The sequence below is a fragment of the Elephas maximus genome, chromosome 10 (assembly GCF_024166365.1).
Source record: "Elephas maximus indicus isolate mEleMax1 chromosome 10, mEleMax1 primary haplotype, whole genome shotgun sequence".
Taxonomy (NCBI): domain Eukaryota; kingdom Metazoa; phylum Chordata; class Mammalia; order Proboscidea; family Elephantidae; genus Elephas; species Elephas maximus.
Window position 1 is genome coordinate 19,447,131 of NC_064828.1, and position 11,123 is coordinate 19,458,253.

Consider the following 11,123-nt stretch of genomic DNA (forward strand, 5'->3'; position numbering starts at 1 on the left):
GGCCCTTTTGTCTCTTGGGCTAATATTTTCCTTGTGTCTTTGGTGTTCTTCATTCTCCTTTGCTCCAGGTGGATTGGGACCAATTGATGCATCTTAGATGGCTGCTTGCTAGCTTTTAAGACCCCAGATGCCACTCACCAAAGTGGGATTCAGAACATTTTCTTCATAAACTTTGTTATGCCAATTGACCTAGATGTCCCCTGAAGCTATGGTCCCCAGACCCCTACCCTTGCTACTCTGTCCCTCAAAGTGTTTGGTTGAGTTCAGGGAACTTCTTAGCTTTTGGTTCAGTCCAGTTGTGCTCACTTCCCCTGTATTGTGCATTGTCCCTCCCTTCACCTAAGATAATTCTTGTCTACTATCTAGTTAGTGAATTCCCCTCTCCCTCCTTTCCCACCCTCGTAACCATCAAAGAAAGCTTCCTTCTGTGTTTAAACTTTCTCTTGAGTTCTTATAATAGTGGTCTCAAACAAAATTTTTCCTTTTGCAACTGGCTAATTTCACTCAGCATAATGCCTTCCAGATTCATCCATGTGGTGAGATGTTTCACAGATTCCTCATTTTTCTTTATCTTTCCGTAGTATTCCATTGTGTGTATATACCATAATTTGATTATCCATTCATCTGTTGATGGGCATCTAGGTTGTTTCCTTCTTTTTGTTATTGTGAACAGTGCTGCAATGAACATGGGTGTGCATATATCTATTTGTGTGATGGCTCTTATTTCTCTAGGATATATTCCAAGGAGTGGGATTGCTGGATCATATGGCACTTCCATTTCTAGCTTTTTTAAGGACGTGCCAGATTGATTTCCAAAGTGGTTGTACCATTTTACATCCTCACCATTCAGTGTATAAGTGTTCCAGTCTCTCCACAACCATTTCTGACATATGTGTGTGTGTGTGTATCCTTCCTTATCACCCCTCCTCCAGCAGCAGTATAGGAAACCTAGCCAGGTGTTAATAAATTCATCGTTGGCAAAGCATGTAGCTAGGTTTATGTATATATATGTACATATATAAAAAAACAAAAACAAAACCTACTGCAGTCTAGTCAATTCTGACTCAGCCACCCTATAGGGCAGAGTAGAACTGCCCTGTAGGGTTTCCAGAGAGGACCGGGTAGATTTGAACTGCTGACCTTCTGGTTAACAGTCAAATTCTTAACCACGGTGCCACCAGGGTTTACATGTATGTGTATATATGTGTGTGTGTATATATGTATATGTAAAAATATATATCCACACATACAATGTGTATGTATGTACATATATATGTATTATATATATACATATACACACATGCACACACACATACATATGGTTGATGACGTCTCAGAGTCTGTTTCAATGCTGCATTGTTGCGTGTCCCACTTGGTTGACAGGGCATCATCTCTTACCTGACACATTTATCCATTGAGAACAAGATCATGCGTTCGAAAATAGTTTAGTTCTTAAAAGACTATGCACATGACTTAAGTAGATTTTGTTGTTGATTTTTTTCCCCTTGCATGTTACTCAGGGAAGCCTATGTCAGTATAAATGAGTGGTAATGCAGTCAACCTTATGGCATCTTTGATAATGCATTTGCGAAAGCCTTTCTGGACGTTTAGTTTAGCTTTTAATGATTGATATTATAGACAGTGAATAAACATTTTTAATGGACCTGTTTGCTCACAAGTAAAAAAAAAAGTCTATTTCCTGCCTAACCCTTTTTTCTCTTTGATTTAAAGAGCGTAGTGCCTTCGGAGATGAAACAGTTCAAATGTGGCCGTCATAGGTTGGTGGCACCAAAAATAGATGCTCACTTAGGGTAAAACCTGCTGTCAGGAAAAATGGAGCATTCTTTCTGAACTCGGGACCACATGGTTCATGTGAGCTTGCTTGTAGATGGTTGCTACAATAAGGCTTCTCTCATACAGGTGTGTTTATGCCCCAGGCTTGCTGGCCACAGTCCATTCCATTTACAGAGGCTGAATTAAACAATAACTACCGCATTGCAAAAAATGGTGGTGGGGGGGAGGAAAGGGGAGGGGGGAAGGTGAGCGTCAAAAGAGATGCCTGAGAGCTTTGTTAGGGCCAAGAAAAACCCTGTTGCAGTTGTCAGAGCTTGTTGATGTTGCTGGGAATGGCACTTTTTTTTTCTCCTGGATTTTGTGGTTCTGCCTTAGGAAAGAAAGTAAAATAGAATGGAAGAACAAAGTCCTACTCTATAAATCAGCAGCTGCTCCTTGCCAGATCAAAGGAGTGACATTTTTGCTCCTGGACTACTTGTCCACTTGAGGGCTTGACAGGCAGCTAACAGCTGGCCTGCTAGACTGTATGGGAGAATCAGCCAACATCTTCTTCCGAGCAGATGACAAGCTAATCAGAGTGTTATCCATAGCACAAGGGCATGTGAGCTCACCTTGATCTCTTCAAACATTAATACATAATTGCTAAACAGCTTGGTGCATTTTGGGCAAGTTAATGCTTAGGTGGTTTCCACTGCGAAGTAGGATAAAGAATTCATACTTCAATCAAAGGTGATCACGGAAACTAAAAAGAGACTAAGTTTGTCGGAATCATCTCCGCTTAGGGTGAATTAGTAAATGGTGGGGAACATAATGCAAATTGGCTAAGAATGTATGTAACTGGTTATTAAGGGCTGGTTGATTTTAAAAGTCTGGTCAGGCTATAGGGCTTAGATAGTTGCTCAGGTAATTGGTAATTTTAAAAATGATTATCCCTTCTTTATATGCTGATAGAGTTGAATAAAGTTGTGGACGTATCTTCCAGGTCTGCAAAGAAGTTGTTTTCAGAAGCACAAAAAGGTGTGTAAGTAGACAGATCTGGAATTTTAATGTCAGTAGTAAAACTTTCAAAGTAATTCAGTTTCTAGTTGATTTCCATCTGCTATAAATCATGGACAGGATGAGGTAATATACTACAACTTATGTCTATTGACTTAGTATTTTATCTTGAAGAGGATGGATCCTAGATATGAATAGCTAAGGAAGTTTGAGTGTTTTCTCCTCCCTGCTTTCAAGTAGCTTTGAAAGATCACTTTTATAGTGCATGATAAATAGCCACATATGAATAATCTGATGGCATACTGTAAGACTAACAGTGCTTCAAAAATCATAACCTGCTGGGATGTTTTGTTACATGCCATCGGGTATGATTGTATGCACAGAACACTGTTTATTGTTGCTCAGCATTACAAAGGAAATCAAAGATAATTCTCTTTCTGAGTAGAAATTTCCCTAATGCTGTTATTAAAAAGTCTCGACTATTGGCAATATGGAGCCCTGGTGGTTCAGTGGTTTAGAGCTCAGGCTGCTAACCAAAAGGTCAGCAGCTCGAATCCACCAGCACCTCCTTGGAAACCCTATGGGGCAGTTCTACTCTGTCCTGTAGGATCACTGTGAGCTGGAATCGACTCAACAGCAGTTGATTTGGGTTTTTTTTCCATTGGCTATATAAGTCTCGGAAACCCTGGTGGCTTAGTGGTTAAGTGCTATGGCTGCTAACCAAAGGGTCAGCAGTTCAAATCCGCCAGGCACTCCTTGGAAACTCTATGGGGCAGTTCTACTCTGTCTTATAGGGTTGCTATGAGTCGGAATCGACTCGATGGCACTGGGTTTTTGTTTTTGGTTATATAAGTCTCAGACAAAGAAGGTGCCAAATTTTTCAAATCACGTTTGAAACTCTTTTGAATTATAAAAATATTTATATTTATTATTAAAAAAAAAAAAAAAAAAAACAGTACCGAATGGCATGAAGAAAAAAAAAAAGAGAGAGAGAGAATCTACCATCCTTCCCCTATCCATTCCTGAAGGTAGTAAAAGCATCCATTAAAAGTTTCCACAAAAACACTTTACTGGCCCAACTGTTCCCTCAGGAAGTACAGATGGAGTAAAATGAATTAAATTATTTCAAATGGCTGGTTGCCCAAGGCCAGTGATTACAAGATTGCCTAGATCCAAGTATAGTATACCTACAGAGAAGAGTACCTGCATTTTCGCAGCTGAGATTCACTATTATATCGTGATCTTTGCAAGTTTCTATTCCTAGGGACACTACTAGATCATCTGTTTGGTACGTGATCTAGAGCAGAGCTTCTCAAACTTCAGTGTGCATAGATCGCTTAGAGATGATTTAAAATGCAGATTCAGACTCAGTGGAGCCTTGGTGGCACAGTGTTTAAAAGCTCAGCTGCTAACCAAAAACTTGGAAACTTGAATCCACCAGGTGCTCCTTGGAAACCCTATGGAACAGTTCTACTCTGTCTTATAGGGTCACTACGACTTGATGACAACATGTTTGGGTTTTTTTTTTTTTTTTTGAGGGTGGGACCTGAGATTCTGCATTTCTGCCTTTCTGACACCTCCAAGATGATGGCACTAGTCTGTGGAATATATTTAGAGTAGCAAGGATCTAGAAAACCATTTAGAGAGTATGATTCCAAAATGGCTCATCCCACTACCCTCCCCCAACAGCACGTGCCTGCTCTGTTGTGGTTGTTAAGTGCTGTGGAGTGGATTTTTGACTCATGGAGACCCCATGTGACAGAGTAGAACTGCCCCATAGGGTTTTCTAGGTTGTATGTAATCTTTACAGGAGCAGATTGCCAGGTCTTTCTCTCTCGAAGTCGCTGGGTGAGTTCGAACTGTCAAGAGCTTAACCATTGTACCACGAGGGCTTTTTATGCTTGCTCTAGCATCTGAAATTTCCCCCATGGAAAGATTAGTCCAAAGGACTAATGGACCACATCTACCGCGGTCTTCACCAAATTGAGGCCAGTACAACCAGATGGTGCCTGGCTACCACCGCTGACTGCTGACAGGGATCACAATAGAGGGCCCTGGACGAAGCTGGAGAAAAATGTAGAACAAAATTCTAACTCAAAAGGAAAGACTAGATCTGCTGGCCTGACAGAGACTGGAGAAACCCTGAGAGTACGGCCCATGAACACCCTTTCAGCTCAGTAATGAAGTCACTCCTGAGGTTCACCCTTCAGCCAAAGATTGAACACGCTCATAGAACAAAACAAGACTAAAGGGGTGCACCAGCCCTGGGGCAGGGACTAGAAGGCAGGAGGGAACAGGAAGGCTGGTAATAGGGAACCCAGGATTGAAAAGGAAGTGTTAACATGTCGTGGGGTTGTTAACCAATGTCATAGAACAATGTGTGTACTAACTGTTTGATGAGAAACTAGTTTGTTCTGTAAACCTTCATCTAAAATACAATAAAATTAAAAAAAAAAAAAAGAATATAATGCAAAAATAAATAAATAAAATCTCCTCCATAGCATTATACATTTGGAGTAAGTCATGATCTCTAGAAAGATCTTACCACATGGACACATGCTAGCCAGAGGGGTATAGCACATGATTACCTGTTATCAACCCAGCATGGATTTGTTTAACAGCCAACCAAAACCAAAAAAAAAAAAAACCAGTTATTCTTAATTATTACCTGTGAGTGTACAGAGCTCTTCAGGAGGGGACATTGGGTAGATGCATCTTGATCATAACCTAACACTTAATGAGCTCTTGTATGTGCCAGGAGTCCCTGGATGGTGCAAAGGGTTAACACACTCAGCTGCCCAGAGATGCCTTGGAAGAAAAGCCTGGCAATCTACTTGCAAAAATCAACCAGTGAGAACTCTATGGAGCACAGTTCTACTCTGACACACATGAGGTTGCATGAGTTGGAGCCAACTCCATGGCAACTGGTTTTGAATCGGTTTGCTATGTGCCAGGCACTATGCCAAGAATATTACATACAATATTTCCCTTTGTCTTAAAAACAATCCTGGCCGAATTATTCCCCCAGTTTACAAACAGGAAATAAACTGAGGCATGGGAAGTTTAAGTAGACTTGCCCAAAGTCGCTGAGCAAGTAAATGGCAGAAAATATGAGCCTGTGCTCTTTATCATGTTGTTATGTGGGCAAGTGTGAACTATGGGACAAAAATTGAAAAGGGCTTGTCGAAAGTAGAGTATCTCGATAAAGAACCTATGTGGGCCCTGGTAACTTTAGGGAAGAATTAGATAAAAGGAAGACTATTGAAAGAGCATAGTAGAAGGCTATCAAAGATAACATCAGCTACTTGTATGACCTTTCATGTCAGTATAAACACTCCACTACTCAAGGTATATTCATAAAACTACATGTTTGTGATCTCAGATTAATATCATGTTTTCATATTGTAAATTCATGAGCATAAATTCATGTGTATTTAGTTCTGTGGGCAAATCTAGTCTATTGAATTCTAAATTAAGCTATACCTCAGGAGAATTAATTATGTCCTGTGAATATATCCCTTCATAGCCCATGAAACTCACTCATTTGCTTGGCTCACAGTTAGCTGTGAGAAAAGACCTATTGTGCAGCCACTAGTGAAGAAGGTTTTCTACGTGACTCAATCATTTGTATGCCCAGGCACAGGTTCCAGGGCATTGAACCTGCTTAATTCATTGATTTAATAATTTTACTGTATCTTACTGAGAAAACCACACCCTTAGCCACCACCAAAAGACAGAAAAAGACTTGCTTTTGTGTGTGTGTGAACTACGAAAAAATGAAGAAACTTGATAACTGACTCGCCAAGGTTTAAGCTTCATTGTTTGAAGCACCAACCAGTAGCAAGCTTAGTGAATAAACGCCCTGGCTGATGAGTCCCAGGGCTGGGGATAGTGGAAAAGCAGAGGTTTTTCATTTTTTAACAGGTCCCTAGTCACTGAGCTGCCTACAACACCTTTTCCAAATTGATCTGATCCCTATTCAACAGTTCAGCCCTTTTCCTTGACCAAATGAACCCATGCAAAAGCTTCAGTTCCTGCAACTCTTGCTTCCTCCTCCGAGTGCTCAGGCCTGGCGGCCTTCCAGTTGACTCCACTGAGGCCTGCACTTTCTAACAAAAGGAATGCTGCTGAAAGGAGTTGGTTACCAGGTGTGGCATGAAGCTAGTGAACCAGAAAGAAGGGATTTATCAGCCATTTAAGAAGAGGGAAAGAAAAAAAGAAAAAGAAACCAACCAACACCCAGGAATGCCACCTAACCCTACTTCTATCAATCTGAAATATGCTTTGGAGTGAAAAGCCTTTAAGAGAAGAATCATGATAGTCAGATTTCAGTTCCAGAAAAGTATGCAAAGCTAAAAATTCTGCTCTTCTGTGGGAAAATGGTCTCCTGGAGACATCTTCCCAGCAAGATGAGATTTCAATGATACTTTGCTATCTCAGGTTTGTTCTTTTCAATGTATTCTTTTCTCCTCTCTGAGTTGACTCAGAAAGTCCTCATGATTCTTGGAAAGTCATTGAATTTATTTCTATAATTAAGTTATTTTTAAGCTAACAGTCAGTATATAATTTTTAAGGACCGTATGTTCTAAAACGTTTTCTATTTAAGTAAAATTTAGAGAGAAAGTACATAGCCTTAGTAGATAGTCTCCAGAGCTTTTGCTGAAGCCTGGATATTAACTTTGTGTTCAATACAAATCAATGGAGCTAGTGCACGTTAGGGTACTAATTCCCAAAGGAGCCACTAAGGGAATTATGTGAAGTCCTTAAAAAAGTCACAATGAGGCTAATGAAATTTTTTTCTAAGTGAAATCTGGAAAGGCACTAGGCTTACTAAAAAAAAAAAAAAAAAAAATTTACTAACACATTTTATTTATGGCCTGTATCATATATGACACATTTTACACCAAGTTGTACTCAGTATGTTTTTAAGAGCTATTTGATGTCCAAGAAGACTTGGTAACTTAGGGTCAAATTGGTTATACCAGTATAGAAGTATATTATATGTACTCAACTTCAAAATCATTCTGAGATGACATTAAAACTTAGAGAATTTTTTAATATCAGATACAGATGAAAAACCTAACAGCCTTTGGATTGGAAATAACTTGTGGGGTTTTTCATTAAAGTTGGGTGCAGCTTGCTGCATTTTGGTGAGTTGGATGTCTTCAGCAATTTTTCAAATGTTTTGGGTTTGGCAAAGTCCAAAATGTTTTTTGCCAAGACCCTCTTTTCCCCTTATTTTTTAAACCCGTGTGAAATTCAAGGATAACTTAATCCATATGTGTCCGATTCATTTACACTTAACTCATCAAAATGTTATTTTGTAAGACCCGTTTAATATCCAAGAAACCTTTTTAAGACAAGTCTTTTGTCTTTGAACTAGCAAGTTGCATTTTTCCATATGACTGGAGCTTGGACCTTGAAGGACTGAAGATCAGTTGGTTTTCAACTTAGAGCTTTCAAATTTTAAGTCGACTCTAAACGTGCACATTCTGTTTGCTACTCGAGCACTGAATAAGGTCGTTTTAAAAATACAGACCAGAGGAACTGGGAGAGAATTTCATGTCATATACTTTTGGGGAATGATCATATATGGAAACTTCATCTTACTAACATTAAAGAAATAAAAATTACTCCTAGTTTGATTTTTTTTTTTTAACTCTACAGTTTAAATGGCTCCATTTTACATAGGTCCGTGTGTTTTCTGAGAGCAGCCTGTGGGTCATCAGTGTGATAGAGTAATTTTATTTTTTAATGTCAAAGTTTTCTCAGTCAACTTATTAATTTTAAGAACAACATCTAATGTATTTATGGAGCCCTGGTGTTTATAAGATGTCCCAAGATCAGAGGGGTTGACAATTGGCAGGAGTTGTATGTTAAAAGATTTCTGAAAAAAATTGGGGGCCCACATGTTTTTAAAATATTCTCTTGAACGGTTGTGATAGAATTATGAATCTGGAAAAAAAAATAACAGTATGGATCAAATATATTGTTTGAGAACAAAAATTCAGAGAGACTAAATGGAGCCCAAGTGAAAAAGCAAAATCTCTATTATGTTTTGTAAAAGGATCTCGTGAAAGCCTTCAGAGGCCTCTTTTCATATTTGTTTAGTACAACTGGGCAAAGAAAAGGCCATTGCCATAACTGCTAGTGAACATCCAGTCCATGCCATGGTAACTAGTTGAAAATGTAATAGTGGAGTGGCATTTCCAAGTTCAGCGCTTCTAGAAAGACCTGCTAGGACACAGAGTGCTTTTTTAATGTTCTGCATTGTTGTGTGTCCCACATTGAACAACCTTTGGAGCGGACCCCGTTTTTACTAATGTAAACATTCTGATGAGTATCCAAAGAAATGACCTTTGAGTGAACCTCTAACCCTCCCTGTAATTATTTGTTTGAAGACAGTGTGGAGTTCTCCTGCTGAGAACTAAGAACCCTGATGCCTTGCAGCTCTGTGAGTAAGGGAGTGTTTGGGAGAACTAGAGAGAAAGACATAAATAAGGGAACAACCTCCAGATGTAAATAATAAAAGAATAAAAGGGTGAAATTAAAAAGGGAAAAAATAGCAATTCACTTCACCCAAAGAGTTGGCCTGTAGGAAAAAACAAACTGGGTGAGTAGCACATAAAAAGAGGTAAACCCTTGCCATGTGTGTCCTCCATTAGAAGCTTGGAGAGAAAAGGTTTCTCTGGCCCTCCTGATCGTCTCTATTGATCTTAACCTGAGCTGATAAGGGGAGTTCCTGGGGGTGGTCCCAATACACCGAGTGGGGAAAGAGTAGATAGTTAGAAGTTCCTTTTCTGAACTGAGGGATGCTTCTGGAAGACTTTGTAATTTGGTCAGCTATTCCTCAGCAACACATAAAGTCAAGGGGTGGGAACACACAAGCAATCCCAACTCTTCTTTTATTTTGACCTCCCCAGAACTTGTCATTTCTTCTCTAATTCTGAGGGGGTGTAACATTTTTGACAACTGAGCTACACTTTCTTAAGTAATAAAGAAGTTCATTGTTTTCCAAACAAACACCATATGCAAAAGACTCCTTTGGTTTTCTCGTGGCTATTATTCCTCTGCCTAATTGTATTTCCACAGCAGAGCACACAGGAGGCATAAACAAGTATTGGCTGACTGTCATCGGAAGGGACTTCAACTTTGCAGGAATGCAGAGCTGACAACACACACTCCAATTTTTCTGGCTAATTTCAAAGAATGAGTTTCCAGTTCCTGCCTGTGGCCCCATGCGGACTCATTAATCATTAAGTCCCCCCTGCACTTAAGATTTAGAATGGGAAATAGTGAAAAATGTTACAAATGGGTATATTTTGAAGGAACAGCTGGCTGTGTGTCAGACATCTCCCCTCACCGCCCCTCCCACCCCCCAAACCCACTGCCAGTGAGTTCTGCACATAGGCTCCAATGTGTGGGAATACACGTCTTTAAATGTGTAGGAACGAGGGTAACTCACAAATGGTTGAAAATTGTTTTGTTTTTATTAAATTTGGAGAAATAAAGGAGATTTCTTATCATCTTAGTCTGTTTGTACATGAATATTTGATGGGCATTATTAAACATTAAAGTAACATGAAGTAGGCACTTATTTTTGGATTTCCAACAAAATTAGATCCAGGCTCTCTTAGACGAAATAACTGCTTCTCCTTTACATTCCTGGGACTTAGCCACCACCTGATTGGAAAACGTTTCTTTGGGCTCTAATATCAACCATGTGTACCTGAGGCTCTGTCTTTCTAGTGGGTTGAAAGGTGGCTGGGTTTATGGTTGGCAGTTACCTTATCCTCTGCCCTGGTGTCCTAGCTGAGGCTGGAAAGGCCGCTTCCAACTGGCACTGACCTCTACATGACCCCTAACTTTACAGGCTTAAACTGCAGGAGTTGCCGAAGAGCAGAAGTCTTTCTGGCCAGCACTTATTACTGCTGTGTTGGTGATAAAAGTTCAGACAGCCTAATTGATGGCTTTGCTGACCTAACAATACCTTGTGAAAGCAGAGTGCCGGAGCCTGGTCTCCATTTATGACCAGCTGCAAGGGGAAGCTTGGTCTCCCTATGCTGAGTTTAGTTAGGGAAAGGGGAAAAAAATCTGCCAGCCTGTGAACTTTAACCAGATTCCTACTTGCTTAAGAAGCAGAAGCACAATTGCAAATTAATAAAGGTTTTCTCATGGAGGACTTTTTTTTTTTCTGATCTCTCCCTGAGCCATTTTAGCAACTTGGCTTGGAGTTGGCTATGACGGAGATGATTCCAGTCAACTTAGGGGGAAAAATGGCCTTTAAGTTAGAAAGATATTTCTGTAGACCCTCCACTGTATTGTATTCTCTG

At 39.8% G+C, this 11,123-nt stretch overlaps 1 protein-coding gene across 7 annotated transcripts in view; it reads left to right on the plus strand.

Annotated features, from left to right (window-relative positions):
• The window catches only part of MEIS2 (Meis homeobox 2), a 231,033-nt gene that overhangs the window by 213,745 nt on the left and 6,165 nt on the right, over nt 1–11,123 (plus strand). The window lies entirely within an intron of this gene.